We start from the raw sequence: 21,233 nt of genomic DNA, 5'->3' as shown, positions 1-21,233 counted from the left end.
ATCAATAAAATTTAGTTAACAATTATGCAGAGATTAAATCAGGTATGAAATTTGACTTTGAATGTCTGACAAGTATTTCCACTAGGAATTTAATGACACATTTGAAGTAAGATGTTTTCCTGCAATCCTAAAACATGCAGTGAATTTGAAGAAAAACCTCTGCTAGACTCATTTAGTAAGGTGATATTTCTGCAAACTGTTTTTATCCACTAATAAATTCCTTAGACACCACCCAAAGCAAGTACCAAGTCAGCATCGCAGCATGGATTTGTCATTAATCACATCCATAAGTGACTGCCTCTTCTCCAGAAAGGCCAGTTCCCACATTGCTCAGAGCACACTCTATCACTCCTCAGCAAAAAAAGTACTTAGCAGTTGTTAGTTATAGGTGTTAGGAATATTCCAAAAAACCGTCTTCTAGTCAGAATATGCTCATTTGAGGGGTGCATGAAGGAGAAGGGGGAAAAGAAACTTTTTCTTGGAACATACCCATCTCAAAGAGGTTTTGTGGGAGAGATTTGTTGTGACTGGGCTCTATTTTCCCACCAGAGTAACCACTGGGCAACGGTTGGAGATTGCAGAGGTGGCTCGAGAAGAAAATGTAGCCAGTGATTACTGGCTATTCTGAACTATATAATTTCTTTGCTAGAGAGTTTGTTTTTAAGTGCCTCAAAGGTCTGTTTCACTTCTGTGGCAGAAAAGGAAACTTTACATTTTGCAGAAGAGAACCTGGATTTCTAATTAGGCTGTAATTGCATTCTTTCCTTCCCCACCTCACCCCGGCCCTCGGTGGCTGTTCCACAGACCACCCAACTGTGGAAGCTCGCAGACTCAAAGTCCTTCCAACACCTCTCCAGAGGCTTTCTGTGAAATAGCTGAGTTAATGCCCAAAGTATCAAAGTGCTCATACCCTCAACTTCCTCTGGTTTTACAGAAAGGTAAATTTATGCAGCTCTTCCCTGTAAAAAGTGAGCAGGAGCACAAGCTGAAAAGCAGAAAATGAGTTTGGGTGAAACAGCAACAGGCAGCCCAAACATTCTGAGGGCACTAAGGAATCATGAGCTAATCAGAAAAAAAGATTAATTTTTGTAAAAGTTACCTGCAGATCTAATTAACCTAAGCAATAGTGGAAACTAAGTGCCACGAGTGGAAATAGGGAAGTTGCTTTGTAACTTTTTCTTTCAGTACAACCCCAAAATTTCCCCAAACAAGTTAATCCCTGCAAGCTTGTTCTGTGTTGTTTATAAATCAGTCACTGGAATAAGGCAATCTCAGCAGAACCAAAACAGCCACACTGAAAAGCAGGGACAATGCTCAGTGAGAATTAGATGGATAGGGAATGTGCCCTCCCAAGATAGCAAATGAAGGGAGCATATTTAGATTTTTTCAAAGAGATACTTTTTTCTTAATAAAACTAAAACTTTGAAGACACAAAACCTATTTCACCCATAGCAAGCATATAGGTAAATGTGTACATACACAGAAGTAAAACACAAGGAAAGCAGTAACCTTCAGGTAACACTTTGCCACAACATGTCTAGACTGCCCAAAATTACTTTTAACACTGTAATAAAAAAAGAAAAAACACAACAAACCAACCGATTTTTTTTCCTATTTTAAATACTAATTTTCCATATGATTTCTCCTTATAGGAGTTTTTCCTTTTGGCAGAGCAGTCTGTGGAGGTTTACAATTATCCTGGTGGTGATTTATCCAAGGGCAATGACACTGAACTGTGATTCTGACATGTGCTGCTGACCTCATTAACAGCATACAAACTGATAAGTACCAAAGCATGTTGCTTCCATCAAGATCAGGCACACTATGGAATTTCTCTTCCTCTTACCTCAAAAGAAGGTCATAAGTGAAGCTGCCACAAACCAGAGAGACAAAGAGAATGGGCAGCTTCAGATGCATATAGGATAAAGTAAGCAAGACTGAGGTAAGTCTCATTCCATAAAGGACAAAAAATAACCTGTCCAAAGTCAGCTCAACACAACAATCCAAGTGAAACCCAAAAGATGTGAGGATTCAATACCCAGCACCCTTGTCCTGTGAGCTGCACACAAGGATCCTGGTTAGGATCCTGCACACAAGGACCCCTCAGGCACGTGTGGTTTAGTGCTGGTGTCCCCTCAATAGCCCCAAGAGGCTGAAGACAGAGTAGCTTTCCCACGCACCATGAGAAATACTGAGTGCTTATTTCCAGGGCTCATGAACTGGCTGTTCTCTGGGTACATGTCATTGCAAGACTTGAACTTCCTTTGCCTCTGCCCTCCTCAGAAAGTCCCTCTAAAAGTACCAGCAGATCAACACAAAGAAGCCTCTGGTTTCCTGACACGTGTTTACCTTCTCCTGGTTCAAGCCCTGTGGCTCATTCCCAGCACACAACAGACAGTTTTATGAAGGAGGTGAATGCTGCTTAGTTCTTCTGCAGCTTTACTTCTGCACACGTTCCAAGAGATAGGAAAAAAGAGCTTCTTATCACCCAGCAATTCAGATCACAAATACAAATTAATGTCAGTCATATACAGAATGTTGATGTTTCCTTGTGAGTGGCTAAAAAACAAATAAAACAAAACCAAACCCCCTTCCATATGGAAGAAGAAAATGAAGGAAAATACAAGAATACAAGTCATGCAATAAAATAAAAATGCACCTTAACATTCTGTTAATAGTTTTGCACTCTTCTGACTCAGTCAGAGTTGCTGGGTCACTGTTCTTACTAAAGAGAACCAACAATATAAGTTACATTCCAGTGCAAGTAAAATACAACACATCATTCACTTATCTGGAACCAAAGCGAAAATATTTCTTTCATCTCTGTTAATACTTGTTTTTATGCTACACCAATTAAAGATAGTTTTGGGACATTTTCTCTAATTATTCACCAAAAGTGGTCCTTTACATTTTAGCCAGGATTATCCAGAGAATAATACACTTTTATCCCTTTCTTCAAAACACACTTGTGCCCCAGGAAATTTAACTGCCTCTATCTAATCCCATGAAAGTCCTTTCTGAATCAATTGGGGATTGACCTCATGAATTTTTCATTGTTATTTCTTGGTGGGACTGTCAATCAGAGATGAAAAAGAGGAAAACAAAACACGGGGTGAAGTGGTTTGCTAGAAACATCACCTCAGCCAGTGCCAGAATTACTTCAGACGGCATAAAGAAGAATCACTTTGAAGAAGTGGCATGGAAGAAAAATGTCTCTTTTGTGTCCTTTTCTCTCTGTTTTCTCTGTTCCTTAGAATTAATTGCTTATTTCCTTTCTGTGTGGGTTTTTTTCAGGCACACTCAGCATTGCATTCTGTTTCCCAAATAACATCATGGGCACTCCTCACAAGTTTACAACAAAACCCCAGCATCAGTTGTGTTTTAGTCAGTTTTCTTCAAGTCATCCTCAAGTCAAACACCACAAGATTTTTTTTCCTTCACACTTATATGCAGTTACAGTCACATGTCACAAATATGGAAGGTGGGGCTCAGATCCCATAAGACATCTCCTCACTACTGACAAGGCAAATGCGAGCACAGAGAATGTTCTCCCCCAGGCAGCCACAGCACATACACTGCACACCAGTCCCCTCACTCAGAGCTTGGTACAAGCAGCCTAGACCCAGTATCACTTCGGAGTCCCAGCCACACGAGACCCCAGGGGTCTTGGAGTTTGGTAATTCTTGCCTTACTGTTTCCACAGTTCACTAATGGAGGCAAACAGGGTATTGGTACTGGTTTGGTAGCAGCTGGCCTGTGCAGCAAGCAAAATGTGTCCAAACTAAAAAACCTTGAAATACTGTTAATATCTGCATTTATAATGGCAAGAGAACACGTGCAGCTATGATAGCAGTAACTCATTGTACCAGGAACAGTTCCCAGTAAACATTTTTGAGTCCTCAGAGCCTCAATTAATGCATGCAATTTGTTAGCTATCACACTTGGGAACTTAGGATTTTGATCTCCACACTCCCATGAGTCGGTGTCCACACCACCTGTATCTGCAGCATGACACTGCTGCTCTCTTTTGCTCTAGATCACCTTGTGCCAGAAGCAGCAGGTTAACAGGTCTGTCCAGAGATCTGGTGAAGGACACAAGAAATAAGAAATCAGGGGAGACAAATGCTGCTCAGAGACAACCATAGTTCTGCCCTGCAGAATACCACTCACCACATGAGATTACTCTTGGTTGTACTTTTGCTATTGCCTTCCACCAATGCACGCTAACAGAAGCCTCAAACATTTAGTGATTCTGTGTGTGATAATGCCATTGTATGGCAGGTGTGGTCTATACACACCTAAATCCATCCTCATTCAGCATGTGGAACCCTGAATGAAACTAAAAACCCTGAATGAAACTAAAGGACATTCTCCAAGAGTGCATATAAATGCATGCCTCTATCAATAAATGTTGCAGTGCATTCGACCAACTGCTGTCAAATCTCCCTTCTATTAAAACTCTGCATTCTTTTACCTTGAACAGGCCTTTGCAGATATTCATAGAAAAAAAAACAACCAGAAACAGCTTCAGTGCATAAATGTAATTTCTCAGGCATGTCCCAGAATATATATTTTAACATATTCATACGATGAAAAAGGAGCCTCAAGTGGTAATGTGCTGTCAAATAGCAACCAGTTCTGAGACAGGTGCTTCCATACCTGATTAAGCAAGAAAGAAAGGATGAAGACAACTTTAAGGTCTTTAAGGCAGAAAAAGGCAGAAAAGCTCCCAAAAACGAACAGCAGTAGAGCTGTTCCTGCTAGAAGTGTTTTTAAAACAGGTACAATTTTAACTGCTCATTCTACTGAAGTGTCTGAGGCACAGTTTCAGAGATTTTGATTTTCAGACCAAGTGTTTTCTATGTAACGTAGATACATATTCCTTGTATATAAAAAAAGGTTGGGGTTGCATGTGTGTCAGAGCAATTGGGTGACTTGACACAATAATCACCCTGGAAGAGACCTGAAGGGCCTCAGGAAGCCTCAAACTCCTACTCAAAGCAGGGTTAGTTATGAGGTCAGATCAGGTTGCTCAAGGTTTATACGGTTGGGTCTTGAAAACCCCAGAGGATGGACGCTGCATAATCTCTCTAAAAAGCAACCTGTTCCACTGCCTGGCTCTCATATATTTAAAAAAAAAAAAAAAGGATTTTATCCAATCTGGACCTGTTTTGTTACAATTTATGTCTACTGTCTTTCATTCCTTCACAATGAAAAGTCTGGTGCCTCATAAGGAGTGGCACACTGTTTTTCCTAGAAGTTTGTGACTGCTTGGTAAAATATGTGGGAGATTTCCTGGAAATCTCCTACACTGACAAGAGGAGTCATGAATAAACCCCACAGCATTTGTAAAAATTTCACTTTAAACTACATTTGCCTTACAGAAGAGCCAACTCCTTATTGCTTCTTGGTAAGTAGAAACACAGTGGAAGAGTGGAAAATATTAATTAGCTAAAAAACAGGCAGAGTAAAGAGGTTTCAATTTCAAGGACAAAACAAAACAAAATATGTTGATCATGGAAATTTCAAGATCAAAATTAGGCAGTTTAGCTGGCTGGTTGTGACATAAGGCACAATTTTCCAATCAGTGCCTAAGGCAGAAATGTCAGAGCTGAACTAAATTGCCTAGATTAGGATGTTTAACTTGACATGTTTATTCTTGCTGAAAGCCAAACAAATCTTTTCAACTTTCTAGAGTTTTCTTCATCCATTTTGTTTTTTAGAAAAGCTAATCAACCATTTTTCTAGTAACTCTACTCTAGTAAGAAATGAGCAAAATTACAAATGTATACATGCAAATATATTCATACAAATATCCCTGATATACAATATTTATACACTATTTTTTATATATGCATAAAAATTATCAGATTCCTTTACTATTTGCAACAGTAGCCTTAGCTGGCAAAAGGTTTCATGTTTATCTGTTGATAATTCATACTGGTCACCTTTAATAGTCATAAGTAAATGGATAATTAGAGATGATCCTGAATTCCTCATACAGCTTGGTAAAAGTCAATCCACCATGGTATCAATGAATTCTGGCACAGCTAGACAAGGAACAGATCAGAGGAGGAAGAGACCTGAGGGAAATTGGCTTTCAGATAGCTGAAGCTGACACAGTTTTTGGATATCCATCCTTTGAACAAAAGTACATGCAGCCACAGCACAGTGTACAAACATCCCATTAGAGGAGGAAGAGCAAATACCTGTGCAAATGCATTAGGCTCCATCCTGTACCTACATCCTGATCATCCCTGATTTATCTTAATAACAGTCAGTATCCTGCTTTATATTTAAAGCAGAAGAAACTGTTTTTGCCTGCAAAATTTGTCTAAATTCAGTATTAGAAAAGAGACAGCAGGTATCTGGAAGGAAACTGAAAAAAAAAAAAAGGAGCCATTATAAAATATTCCACATTTGTTACAAATGGTGCTTGCCCAGGCACATGGCACATTCTAATACATTAATTAGTGAAGTGAAAGTGAGGTGACTCCTGAGAGGAAAGATAGTAAATTCTTCTCAGGCATAGCAACTCCAGCACTAGGAAGACTCTTCTCTCCAGCTCAGTCATGGAGGGTCTGCAGCTCACATGAGGCTCTGCTACTGGGGCTCAATTTTTGTGGCTGAGCAATAAAATGTCCCACCTGGGACCCAAGAATGCATCTCTGTGATGAGGACAGAAGAAAGATTGAATCAGAAGAGCTGTCCTCATGTATGAATGAGCTAAAGAACCTTTATTCTTCATCTCTTCTCATGTTTGACTAATAGGGAGTAACTGGATCCCAGCACTGTGTTCTCTGAAGTCTCTTGTACACAGGGATCCCTTAAGTACAGGTGGGAGCCGCTCCTACAGGAACAGCTCAGAATGGAGCAGAGCAGCCAGGACCCGATGGAGGCCCAGGGCAGTCACACACAGATGCTTTGCTATAGGTTAACATACCCCAGTAGGCCACTAGGATTTACAGTTTAAAGACTAGAAAGTGTTTTGGGGAAAATTACAATTGGAAATCAGGTCCTGCTTCCCTGATCTCATCCTAAAGAGATGCTTACTGAAAGGAACAATCTATTTCCACCCGTGTCTTTGGACCTTCCCTACCCCCCAGATAAATACATATAAAAATATATATTCTTTTTTACGTTTGGGAAGTAGAGCTACACATTATTTAACTTCTATATCAAACTGCATCCTTTATATTAAACAATGAATTCTGTTACTAAACTCTTTTATTTAGTAATATTTAAAATACTAACCACTAAATGCCTGTTGTTCAATGTCCTAGACCTGCTCAAGTAGGAAAGATTAAGTGCATCAAATTGGACTGTAAATTACATGAGTTCTATTTTGAGCTTGACATCATTCATCCTGTTGTTTCAATTTAATTATATTTAGTCTTCAATCCATCCCCAGCAGCCCCAATATTTCACATTTTGTTAGTCTGTCTGCTTTGCTCTGACTAGTGACTTACAAAAATAACCACACTTCAAAACAGCACTTCAAAATATTAACCCTAAAGCAGTGTTTCCAACCCTTCAACACTTCTGTGCAGAAGGAAAAATATCCTGAGTGCCCAGTTGACAACAGTAGTTGCTGAAAGCAATAACAGAAAAATAAAGTGAAAACTCAGAAAAACACACATTCAGATTTCAGTTCTGAACTGTTTAATAGCCTAGAACCCGAATCTGACAGCAAATACTGTCGTTACTTTATTATAACCTAGATACATATGCTTAAAGCTTTCTATAAAAAAGCCCTCTTTCATAGGGTATTTCCTCTGCCAGGTCTTAGGTATAAGATGATACTTTTCTTTTAGTATTTTCAGTAAAATCAGTTGGAAGTAGTCTTTTGGCTGTAAGGGTATTTTACAGATACTTTTTTTCTTTCAGAAAAATGTTTTAAAGACACGTAAGTTATCCTCACTGAACAAAAATCTTTGTGCTACTTTGGACATTTGGAGTTAAATTATAAAAACTCCAAAAATTATTCTGCAATTTGGAGGGAAAAAACTTCAATTCTAAAGTTTAAATTCTAAAGTGGCAATAATTTTCCTTGGATCATGAAATAATGCATCAAGCTTACATGCTTGTGCATGTAGCTTGCATGAGGTTGCATCTCTATGGTACAAACAATTAATTTGGTGCCTACACTCCTGAAAAATTGAGTTTCTGCAAGCAGTCCCTAATCCAAGTTCTTTTCTGTGTAAAAAACTCTTCCAATGGATACACGCAGTTCTGAACAGTATTGCTTAAAATGTTTAATAATATTCATTTTTTACATAGAAGAAATTGCCCCAGGGCTGGACGCTATATGAGCAGAAGGCTCCAGCAAGCATAAATGTCTCCAAAATCCCATTCTGCACTGACCAGCCCTGGTGGTTGCTCTGCTTTACTTCTGGAGTCTTGGCAGGACTTCCCTTCCCTAAAGCAAGGCTTTAGGCCAAGTCCCAACTGCACCTCTTTGCACAGGGCTTGTAATGCCTGGTGGGAAGAAATGATGCTTCAGCATTCCTTATTGGAATGCAGCATTTATCTAGCAAATAGGGATCCTACAGCTCAGGAGAGAGCCTAAATATGCATTCTTTACTGAATTCAAATGATCAACCCAAACACAACGTACAAGCTCAACACCCCAACTTAGCAAAATGATTGCTGCTTTTTTTGTTGTGGTGTTTTTTAAACAAATCAGAAGTTTCTTATTCTTTCCCAAACCTACCAATAAAAGGATGCCACTTCACATTGTAAAGGACTCAACATACACTAGTGGAAGTGACATTTCTGTTTTGTTTTTCCAGCCTAATATGAAAATCCTTTACATCCACTCCTGCTAAAATGATGCTTAGCAGCTTTAGGGTCATAGGACAGAAAGTCTCACTTCAAGTCCCACTTTCACATAAGACCTACTGTGTTATGGTACAAATTTTTTCATTCTTCATTATTTCTTCAAATTATTTGTTTGAAAGTGACAAAGCTGTCTTTGATGTAGGGCAAGAAGACAACTTATCAGAACCATCTTTTACGTAAAAGTTAGTCGCTCAAAGCACCAACAGAAATGACTTTGTGTGAATAAACATATTTTGAAGATAATCAGTAGGAAATAGAATCTGATGATTACATTTTGAATGTGTAAAAATTGGAACTTAACAAATTGAGAGTGCAGCTGAGATCTTAACCTGCTATATTTCCCTCAAATCCCGATTTATCATTGCCTCCTATTGCTGAGTTTGGCTCAGTGTCTTGCCCCAGGTTGTTGAATGACACCCTCAGGGTCCTGCTGGAAAAGAATAAAAGCTTTTTCTCTCAGCTAACCAATAAAGAACAAGTCAACAGCACTCTAGGAACACCTATTAAAGCCTACCAGAGTCTAATAAAAACAGTTACTTAAATATTAAAGCCATTTCACTGCTAGTGGCTGGAACACAAGAAAGCAGGCTTTTCAACTGGTTCAAGTCTTTACCAAAAGTTTAAAAAGAAAATTTGTGCTATTTATAGGCACAAGCATAGAAACACTGTTCTTGCCAGCCCATTTTATTGCTAATATCAAAGAAAATTCATGTTTAAACCAATTATTTCTTAAATCCTAGAAGTAAAACTGGTGTCTCAGCCCCCTACATCACTGCTACTGTATCCATCCACTTGAAGGACAGCCAGCCCAAAACAAACCATGACCAGTCAGCACCATTAGTAACAACCACTGGGTCAGTTTATAAATTCCTTCAGGGTGTTAAAAACATCAGAAACACCATTTGTGTTTGGACAGATGTAAAGGCACAACAGATTACGACCTTACAAGGCTTAACAGAAACAAGGGGTGCAAAGGGAAACAAAAGGGAATGGGTACCAATAAGAGAACGTCTCACCACTGAATTCAAGATAAAAATAAACCACTCCTAAAATAAGGAGCACCAAAATTTTAAGGTGTTTACTTTCCTTTAAACTGAATTCTAACGCTGAGAACTAAAGTCAAGGTTCATTTAATCCTTTCCTCCCCTCCTGTTGTGCACCATTTCCACCCTAAAGACAGGCAGAAGTATATGTTAGTTCAGAGACAGGTTTTGTTGGGAAAGGCTCAGCTTTACTGTAACAACTATGGGTTGGAGAGAAAAAAATGGTCATTGTGCTGGAAATTTTGGCAGCCCCCAGGTAGAAACCTGCCACATGTAATTTATTTTGGGCTGCCTGTGGATGTCCTCACTGCCTGCTCTCTCCCCTTTCTCTGCTCACCTGTCTCAGAAATAGTCCACATTCAATCAAAGTTTGCAAGTTGATCTTCACATTTTGATTATTCATATGAGTGTGTCATCAAAAGCATTTAAGTGAAGGTTCAACTTTATTTTTTTTCCAGTCTGGGAGATTTTTGCTTTTTATTTTAAAGACAGTTACACCTCTTACATTTACATGTGTTCATCTAGTTCTTGAAGCCATTTATGGACCTGTTAAAGTAAACTCTTGTTGAGCACACCACTTAAACATGGCTTGTCTTTTGCTAACTGGGAAGCAGTGCTAATGAACAACATTGTGTCTCCTTAGATGAAGTCCTTTTCATAACATTACATTAAGGAAATTATTAATACTCATGAATGTACATCTGGGTTATATTTCATAAATAACTTAGCAGGTCTAGTACATGTGAATTTATGATCTGTGTATCATCAATCAATTGTGTAGTAATTCCTGTCTTTCCTCAACTAACATTCTCCTACAGCCACATCAGCAAGTTTTGTCACATCTAACACTTGGGTTCAACACACTTCCATGGCAGTCATCCTCTCCTATTCAATATACAGTGGGTTTCTAGAGTAACATTGGCTACAAACAATCAGCTTTTTATGCATGAAAAGAAAGCTACAGACAGAGCGATAAGTGCGAGTTTTGATGGTGTGCAGGACAGCCTCAAGCTGACCTCAGAATTGCTGAGGGCAGCCCCAGAGAGCACACACCACCAAGAGCATTAGCACGGGGAGAGCCTACAGGGCAAGCACACCAGTAGCACTGGGCAGACACACGCTCTGAAGAGGCAGATGCTGGTCTTGACACTACTCAGAGAAATTCCCACCATCCAGCATGAATATGCACCGGGAATTTTTCCACACAGATGGGAGTGCGCCATCATCTTTCCAATAACCAGGCTGAGGCACACAGAGCCACGAAGGGTTACTGGGATGTGGTGCCAGTTAAAAAGAGGGCTGGAGCACAGTCCCAGTCTGCACTGCAGTGGCTTAACCTTGTGTGAAAAAAACAGATACATGTTGGCCAAATGGTAAAAATCTAAAGTATAGCTTTAAAGTGGTTTGCTATGTTACAAATAATTGAAACTGTCATGTATTCTAAGGATCTTCCTCTGCAAATACAGAGACGTAAGAAACATGCAAATGAAAGCCCAGGAGTATGACAGCAGTGCCCATCTGCCAAAGCACAGCACTCATCATGGATCATCCAGTTCCCTTCTGCAGGGAAACCATAATTAGATGGCCAAAGAAAGAGAACAGAACAAAACGAGCTGTGACACATCACCGAGAAACAGCAGCTTTGCCCTTTCAGAATCCGGAGCAGCAACTGGCTGGAGCTCAACTGACGAATAATAAAATAGAGCCATCCCTCTCGTTTAGTCTCTTATACTAAATTAAGACCAACTACATCATGCAATTCTTCTTACATTTTCCTGTTAATGATCTTTAGAGAGACTATTAAAATACTACTGCAAGCTAATATACTGTAGGGTTTCACTATTAAACAAAAGATAGTAGATTGTTTTTTCTAAAGACCAAAAAGGTCACATTAGTAATGCAACTGGATTCCAGTCAGAGTTTAAGTTCTCATCACTGGTTTACCTTTCTCCTTAAAGACTTCTTCCTGATAAATTTCTTTGGAAAAATTGATATTAAAGTGTATGAAAATCCAAAGTTCTCAATAAATGTAGAATTACTGCTACTTACAAAGTGGTCTAGCTCCTCTGGTTTCCTAATTGCTACCAGACAGAAATAATTATAACTAAAATAAAAGTTTTATTTAACTTTGCCATTCCTGCAGTGGTTCCCAAATCTTTGCCCTGTAAGACAAAGCAGTACATTCCATTGAGGAAAACAATCATTGAAATCTGGCCCATTATGTCTTGATATTATGCAAGTAGAGTGATTTTGGGATGAAAACTACCAAGCTTATTGTCTTGAGCTATTCATTCTGCTGCAGGAAGAAGGAGTTACCTTACTTCCAGAGCAGTAGGAAATTTTTTAAAGGCTGCTTCACATTCTATCATCACGGATGCACAGCACATCTGCTGTCAGCACTATGTGCTGAGGCCTCACAGACACATCACACCGTGCGTGCTGACTGTGCCTGGCTTTGGTTGTAGAGAAGACACAAGTACTTCTTTCCTTCCTAACCATTAAAGAGTCAAATCCCAGCATTGTGCAGATAAAGAAATTATTCTTTAGCTTGCAAGGCACAGTCTTTAAAACAGGAGTTCAAAGTAGCCATTAGTTTCTTCATCTGTTTCTAAGTAGGTACCAAATTCTCCACACAGCCAAGAAGTTTAACCAGCCGAAGTACACTTTTGGTCTCACCTGCTTGGGAACCAAAGTGTTGCCAGCTCCCAATATCTGCAGGGTCTCACAAGATTAAGTGCCTTCCTTGAAGGGTGGGGACTACAGAGGGAAGGATTTACAGGACAATCCCAGCCTTTGAAGTAAGGCCCCTGGCTCTCATGACTGCCAAGATGTGCTTTAAAAGTCATAATGACCCACAGAATAGAAGACAACTAAAAATAACAATTTCTCATCTCATTTTTAAGCAAACCTCATGTTTTTTTTGGTACCTGTTGATTTTAGTAGTGATACTGCCAAGTTTAACAGGTTCCAAGTGTGCAAATCATGGCCTTCTGCACATCCTGTCTATAAATGCTCTAAGATACTCCAGTTCTTTTAACTGGAGTTAAAAGGATACACATAGAATGAAGAATTACTTCATGACTACTTCAAAATCAGTGTTTAAAACGTGTTCTTCACTTTGCAGCAGAGTTGGAAGAAAAATAAATCCAAGCATGCTGTCCACTCAAAATATACAACCCAGCTCAATTTGCCAGCTTCTTTCCCCTGAGTCAGCAGGGAACCCAGGGACACAAAACAGCTTTCCCCTAAAAGCTTCAGAGGTTAACTTGCCTAATTTGATATCCTACCAGGTCACACAAATTGTGCACTGAAAGTAGAAGGTTGGCAGGAGATCAACATTTTTTAATTTGAATGCTAACATTTCCAGGCTTTTTAACCCTCATTTTTGCAAGCTGATGGATTTGTTTGTATCTTTTCACTCTGTCAGTGGATCTTGTCAGAACAGTCCTATTTGACATTGAGATAAAGTTTAGGGTGTGCATCAGGCAGCTTGGATGTGTTGCTTAAGAAAGAGAAAGACAAATACAAAATAACTCAAGAAAGACTTCAAGAAGAAACTTTGGATAAACTTTGGGTATGGCTTAAGATCAGTGCTTTGCTGTAAAGCAGAATGTAATGTTTGAACTGAAAAAAACCCAAACTGGTTCTGCTTTGTACAGTACTTGTCTACAGAGAAAAAAATCAAGTCTAATTCAAAAAATATTTTTATGGACTGTCATACTGTTCTGATCACATACGAAGTTACATGCAAAGAGGACTGTTCATTAGCACAATCCCAGAAGTGATCTAAATGTGATAAATTATAAGGGGGCACCATACAGTAATTGCACACAAGGTATTCATATGAACATTTCATTAATTTCTTGAGTCATCAATGAAAAAAACACTAAAAATAAGTGTGTTTCATTTGCAATGGAAAAAGGACAACCCAAACCCAAAGCAAAGCAGCTTTACATTTTCAAAATGAAAAAAAAACCCTCACCAAACCTGTTGGAATGGTCTTGATGATATAGAAACAAAGAGCAGTTAACTACCCAGTTTAAACTACATTTCATGTACTTTTCATTACATGAACCATTATTTTGCCATTTATTTCCTAATAGTCTTTCCTTAAATCCACCCAAAGTGAGTGGATGTTTCAATGAGCAAAGAAACAGAAATGGAGACTCAAGAGTTTGGATCACAGCCAGAAAAAGAAAGGCTGCTGCCATATGTTATATGCATAGGAACATGTCACATCAGAATAGAATTCAAACTTCCCCAGTGTCTGCAATTTCGCTTTTAAAGGTGTGGGATGATAGAAAAAGACATTTTAATATAAGTTTCATTAATTTTAAAATATTATCGTAGCAATGATTTTACAGCAAACAAATGACACCACTCATTAGGGATGTACGGAAATTTATTTATGTTTATATAAAAAACAGGTCAATGGAAGATTGTCAATACAAGCTCAAAGATAAGCCCAAAACTCTCTGCTATAGGATAAAAAAGGAGAGTGGGATAGTGAGAAGAACACAGAAAATAAGAAAGAAAAATAAAAGGTTGTTAAATTAAAAACCACCACAAAAGTCAGCAAAATATACTGTCTCCAGAAGTGAGGAAAAAAAGTGGAAGTGTCAGAAGCTCCATATAATATTCTAAAATCCTTTGATGCTAGTTAATGTAAGGAACTTGAAAAGTAGTGACAAAATAGCAGGTTATTGATGGAAAAGAGAGGTGTGGGAATGTACTGGACTGAAAACTGACAAAAAGATCTCTGGCTGTTGCCAGGCTGTTTGGACAGCACATAGTCAGCCTGGAAAGGGGAAAAAGCCATGTCAGGGAAAACAGAAAAAATCTCAACCAAACATATGCTTGCTAGCTACTATGTTAAACTCCAAATAATGCCTCTGTGTAATCCTTTCACTAAAAGCAAATTAAGAAGTACAGTAAGCATTTGCTTACTTAAGAAGGACAATTCTGATGCCATTAACTGTTGAATAAGGGCTTAGTTCTTCCCATTCAAAGAAAAGTCCGATGAAAAAGAAATACTGAAGACTTAATGAGGACATACATTATTGTTCATCTCCCATTCTGCTGCCATACAAATCCTCCACAGAATCTCAAATCATTAACAAATAGAAAAAGCAAATTACAAGAAGTTCACCCAAAGGTCAACTGTCTGCACCCAGCCAAAGATGCAGACCCAGGGAGAAGGTCTTCAATGGAACCATGCTCTGTGAAAGGATGTTGGCTTGCTTTGCATAGCCAGAGTGCTTCGGGAAAAATGCACCAGGTACAAAATCCAAACTTCTAAGAGCATCAAAATATTTCAGCATTCCATGAAGAAAATGTAGCAATGTTTCATTTTATATGATGCAGTATTAATTATGTCAGCATAGTTAACAAAAGAAAAACATTTTGACAGAGGACGTTTTTGTCTTTTAATTTATGGAGAATTTAAAAATGAATCAACAGGGAACTTAACCAGAAAGCAGGGAAATATTGAAGGCTTAAACCCTTCACAAAATACATCAGAACATGTGGGGCACTGCAAATAATATGGCTGATCTTCCCATAGAATTAAAACTGCTCTAGAAACAATGTACTGCTACTATTTCTGCTTCTTTGTAGATTTTTTTTTAAGGGGGTGAGAATTTCACAAATATTCTAAGTCAGCAGTGCCTTTCCAACTATTTAGGATAAAGCCAACCCACTAACCCATGTTACTCCTGTTCCATGAAGACATGATATGGAATAGCTGTTGGAAGTTGGTTGCAATGAAAAGGTGAACACACCTTGCCTGGTTTTTAGGTTATGACAGGTGGCAATCTAACCCTGACGGATTTACCTTGTCAGGCCTACAAGGTCTCACATGCGCAGTGGATGACCACATTTTGGAAGAGGGATGTGCTTTATTATGGAATTACTTTTTGAGAAAATCTCACTACTCCCCATCAAGCCACTCCAACCTGCGTGTCTTTGACTTCACCCATGCCTCCCCATCACTCCTTTTCTATTCAATTTACTTGTCCCAGCAGCCTTTTCCAACCCTTTCTCATCTCCCCCTTTCTCATGCTGTTTTAAATACTGGACTTGTTTCTCACAGTCACACAGAGGAAAATATTTGGTACAAAGCAAGAAAAGACTTGCAAACAACCAATGGAGAAAGCCAATGGGCAGCCTTTCTAGGAAGAGCAGTGAATCCATGTTGGCTGAGTAACTTCCCAACACACCAAAATCCCCTGTCCTAGAAGGAGAATGATCTCATCTGTGTTTGACATCATTTCCCATAACAGACCAACCAAGCTGCTCTCTTGATTAGCAAATGCCACATAGTGCTTTGCAACCTTGTACATCAGCCCTTCCTGCACATCACAGACTTTCCACTGAAAAAGTAAAGCAGAAATCCTACATAGGGACTTAGACAGGGTAACAGTGGTGTCACCCTGAATAGAAAGCAGTTTTGAAGTTCTCTTTTCTTTGGCTACAGTCTCTTATTGTATCTCTGCACAACTGTTAAACAAAAATCATATTTACACAGCAATGATATAATCAGGTGTTTACATCACAGCATGCAAACAAGAAGAAATCTAGAATGACATATTTTGTAATATCTATGGAATGAGGTTTTTCTTTACTTATTTATTTTTAAGATTACATTCTATTGACTGAGCCATATCCTGAATTCTAACTCCCAGAGTGTGGAACTTCACCATTAGTTATAATGAATTCACAGTAAAGCTTACTAAGAGGGAAGCTCCCTAACAGATACTATGCTGGCTGTTGCAGCCGTCACTTGAATTTGTAATTTTGTTACTTAGCAGAATACACTTGACATGTGTGAATAAGAGCAATGTATTGCCATTGCAAATATTTCTGTATCAGCCTCATCTAGTGACAGAACACTGTGGCTTTTTACACAGCTTGCAAGTGCAAAGAACATTCGTGTTCTCTGGGATTTTCTGATCTGAAAGTATGAAGTATAAAGCTTAAAACTATAAAGGTTGATCTGCAAGGAAAATAAGACAAAGTAAACTGTAAATGATGCATCAAATTCTTGAACACAAGTTCTGCCACTGATGGTCAGCAGCTGGAATCACAAAAAACTGATTCCATGCAGCACTGGAGCACCTTACATCAAGGAAGACAACATGAAATTCAGGAAGTTACAGAAACTCCATCATCTGGGACGTGGTTTTTTTTGTTTCATATGAAATCCAGAAGGATGACAAGCAATTTCAATCAGTCTCTAAGTCATGTTTTTTAGGTGTGAAGACCAGAACCGAAAGTTATTTTCACCTAATTTTGTACAGCTGTTTGTAGACAAGTGCAGGAATCCTGGAATTGCTGGGAAAAAAATCCGACTGGCTGCTTAGTGCCTCTGGTGGGAGAGCTACAACGTGACTCAAGACTGAAAACAGAAGGAAATGGTGTTTTGTTTCCATAGAATCAATCACTATGGATTGCCTGACAAAATTTTCTGGCACTGGAACAGAACACAATAAAACAGATCTATTAACAAGCCTGGGAAGCACAGCTGGGGTATGCCATTTGCCTCATGGAGGGAAAAGTTCTCCAAATCCTTTTCCTATAAGGTGTGAGAGGTTCACAACATCATAGAGATTTGAAAAAAAAAAAAAGATTGGAAGAAAGAAAATAAAGATGGTATAACAGAATACAAAGAGAAGGCCTTACCTTAATTTTTGTAAGCCCAGATGGAAATATGCACCTGGACCTGCCAGAAGCACCTCCAGTTCTGCTGGTGTGTTAATGGAGCTTTCCCATGCTTCCCCATAATCAGCAACATTAGGGCACAGTAGGCATTCCTCATGTTGTTCTCCCCTTCCCTGTGTTGCAGGCCGTACACCCTGAGCTGCAGCAATGTTGGTGCCTGGCTGCTGCTCCCCATGTTGGGGATGAGCTCACTCTGCAAGGTCGGCTAGCTGAGACAGTAAGAGCTGCAAATGAAAGCTACCTTTCCCAGAGAAAACTTACGTGGAAATCAAAGTCAAGTGGCAATTTGCTAGCTGATTAGACTAGTAAAAAATTCAGCTACATCAAGTCCCACTGAAACAGCTGCCTCATGGTTATTTGACCGCACGCCAGTCTGGTACTGAAGAGAGAAAAAAGGGTAAAGTCTATCCTGCATAATGAAGGTCATCTTCTGAAAAGAAGATGGGAGAGTGAAACACCTTCAAGAAGCTGCATCAAAGAACATGTGCTGTTACTTCCATGCCAAGAGTACTGGAAAAGTTTCAAGAAGGGATTTGCTAGGTCCACAGCAGAGATGGATACACGAAAACATGTTAGAAACCAGGTGAAATGGTAAGCAGGTGACCCATTTACTACTCCTGAACAAGTTACCAAACACAACCCCACCTGAGGAACTGACTGCACAAATATTCTTAGATGGGGGGAAACATAAACACTGGCTTCAATATAACAAGAAAAGTGTTGCTGTGTGTTTTCCTCTGTCAGCTCTGGCTCTTCCCAAATGATGATTTCCTCTCATCAAACTCCACATCAAGAGGCCCAATGGACTGTTGATCCTTGCAGACCATTTACCACAGCCTGGCAGGTACCAGCAGTCTGCAGACCAGTTTCATAACTCTAGGTCTAGAAGCAGCATGTAATTGCTAATGAAATTAGTTACAGTAATTTCAAAAAGCCACAAGGTAAAAAACAACCAACCAACCAACCAACCAAAACACATTAAATCCTTGCTAGCTAAATCCCAAGAACAATATCTTAAAAAAGTGAAAAATAGACACACAGCATCATCTAGTAGCAGTTAATATCTCTTAGGATCTCCTGCTTTGGAAGACTTCATGGAAAAACCACAAAACAACACCAAGGTGAAATACATAACGAAGACAAAAGACTTACTGATCAAAGAATCCTTACTAACACAATAGGCAACATCCAAAGATAGTGGCAGACTGGGATGTTAAGCTAGTTTCTTTTCCGAGGATATTTTAAAGGCTTATAAATTAAAGGCATGTACAATGGTATAGACATATAAAGTATTACACGAAGGCATAACATTATTATTAATCAGCTAAGAATGTGTGCATTGCATTAAACTTCCATCACCCTGTAAGCATCCACTCTGTTCCCATTATCCTGTGTGCTCTGAAATGTGCGATTACTTTAATCTTTGCTGCTGTAATTATTCCTGGTTGTAATTAGTAACAGCTGTGACATTCAGACTGGAGTTCCATAAGCAATAAAATTCTGCCAGAGTTTAATAAGCAGAGGTTTTGTAATTTTATGTTGTGCTTGTGAAACTCCTAAGGAAACTTCATGTGTTGGAATACAATCTCTTCTCCATCTCTTTCTACAACATTATGCTCCAGCACCTCTGTTTACAGAATGTTTTACAATTGCTGTTTTCTGTGCAGTCCCAGCTTTCTCCCACTGACTTTCCCAAGTCTCCCTGCAGGTTCAGGGAGCAGCCTCCACAGGATGCAAACCCTTTGGACCATGAGGAACAGCTAAAAATGGAAGCTTTCCACTGAATGTGCAGATAACCTGAAAGTATATAAATAGTTATCGAAAACTAAAAATATTCATCAAAAAATCATTTCTTTAAATTCAAGTGTTGACTTTGAAGCTCAGGTGATAACAGCTTGAATGTAGCATGGGTAATTTCATAATTACATAGTATAAGCAAAACCATTCAGTCAACTAGACCATTCCAGAGTTCCAGCTATCTTTCATGTGACAACAGATCTGCTGAACTCTATTCTGCTCCAAAATACTTTTGCTTTCCTCTGGCAGTTTCTGCAGGAAGCCTGTATACTCTCAGTACCAAAAAAAAAAAAAAAATTAAAAAATTAATGGAGCACACACTTCTTTACTTTCCAATTCAAAATAAAAATTCCTTTCATTACATTTATTTCCTTTCCATTTGACAGAGAAAATAAATAGGTTGGGTTTTTTAAGTAATTACCTGAAGCTACTGAGAAAAACTATAATAAACTAGAAAACCCATCAAAACCCCATCATTTGGTTGTCAGAGTCTATGTTTACAATTACAGAGTATAGTTGTAATTTATGGAGGAGTATACAAGGCAATATAAATATTACATTTATATTTAAAAAATAGGTCAAAAACCGTTTGTGAAGTATAGCCTAACAAAGGAATAATATAAATTTGTCTCAGCATTAATAACTGCCCTAAAAATACACTAAATACTGCTTGAGACTCTAAAATGCACAACAATAATTCTGTATCTTTCTTATTAGTTAACTAACTTGAATTGAAATATAATTCATGTTTCAATGTGGAGTGGGAGGTAGGGGGGAGGGAGAAGGCAGTGAACTTCTGACATGTCCATGTCTTACTGATTTTTTGTTTTAACTAGGAAGTCTTGAGATTATAAAAAAAATCAGAAATGTTAAGTTTCCTTTATTTAGAAAGCAGGAAGGCTTAATTCACTAACCCTTAATCTGAAAAAAGTTAAATACTAAGCTGTGTGCTGATACAGTCAGAGATCTTAAAGAATTCTTTTTAAAAGAAGACAAAATAGAAAACAATTAAAAACTTCAGAAATAAGTTATCAAACATCCTTCACACAGAAGATCAGCCCTCTGGAGCTCACCCATTTCATCTCCCCAGGATCTCCCCACTCACAAAGGCCAGCAGCACTGCGTACATATTCATAGCAGGCCTCTTGCTCCACATTAGGCAACTTCATTCAAATTCATTACACTGAAATCAAAGCCAAATTCCCAGATTTTATGCTCATTTAGAGAATGCAAAAAGTCTTTAGGAGGCATTCTAAGCACTTCACAGTTACTGTGCTGTGGGGATTATGAAATAATTCAGATTCGTCATTGTAGATTATATCACATACAAACACGGATGAAGATGTAAAAGGCCTAAACCTCTCCACTGATCTTGCTGGGATTTTCTTGGATCACCCTGCCTTCCCCTCACAACTCATCATATCCTGGGATTATGCCTAAACCCAGACGCAGAAACCGAGGACATCACTACCCAGTTATCATCTTGGAAAAACTATTAATAAATTCAGTCAAGTGTCTGGGTAGCTTACTTCCATCCCTGATGTCCTACATAACCTTTGTAAACACTGTGACACCAGTACCAAAATTTCCACAGTCACACAAGAGCTGTTGTGAAAATCTTCTGAGTAACGTGTTGCTCAGAGTCATAGCTAAAGTCACCCCTCCAACACTCCAGCTAAAAGAGGCAAAGCTGATGCTGCAATGCTGGGTCTCATCAGCTACTTCTTATTGTCAAACTCCCCTTCAAAGTGGAAGGGAAGGCGGTGAAAAGTCAACTCATTATTTAAGATCTTCTAGTGATTTTCTGGCTAACATTGCAATGGTTAAAACACT

The 21,233-nt window shown here is 38.8% G+C and overlaps 1 protein-coding gene across 4 annotated transcripts in view; it reads right to left on the bottom strand.

Moving 5' to 3' along the window:
- Nucleotides 1-21,233, bottom strand: part of SPSB4 (splA/ryanodine receptor domain and SOCS box containing 4) — a 159,460-nt gene that overhangs the window by 117,759 nt on the left and 20,468 nt on the right. The window contains exon 1 of one of the 4 annotated variants that reach the window (XM_027686191.1): nucleotides 19,631-19,680. The exons of the other annotated variants lie outside the window; for them this stretch is intronic. The gene's annotated coding sequence lies outside the window, so the exon portion shown is untranslated. Of the gene's footprint in view, nucleotides 1-19,630; nucleotides 19,681-21,233 lie in introns of those variants that run through there. 4 annotated transcript variants of the gene reach the window in all.

Source organism: Neopelma chrysocephalum, unplaced genomic scaffold (assembly GCF_003984885.1).
Source record: "Neopelma chrysocephalum unplaced genomic scaffold, ASM398488v2 Primary Assembly neopelma1_70, whole genome shotgun sequence".
NCBI classification, from domain to species: Eukaryota; Metazoa; Chordata; class Aves; order Passeriformes; family Pipridae; genus Neopelma; species Neopelma chrysocephalum.
The sequence above is the reverse complement of the archived record's forward strand: the minus strand, read 5'-3'. Positions and strand labels throughout refer to the sequence as shown.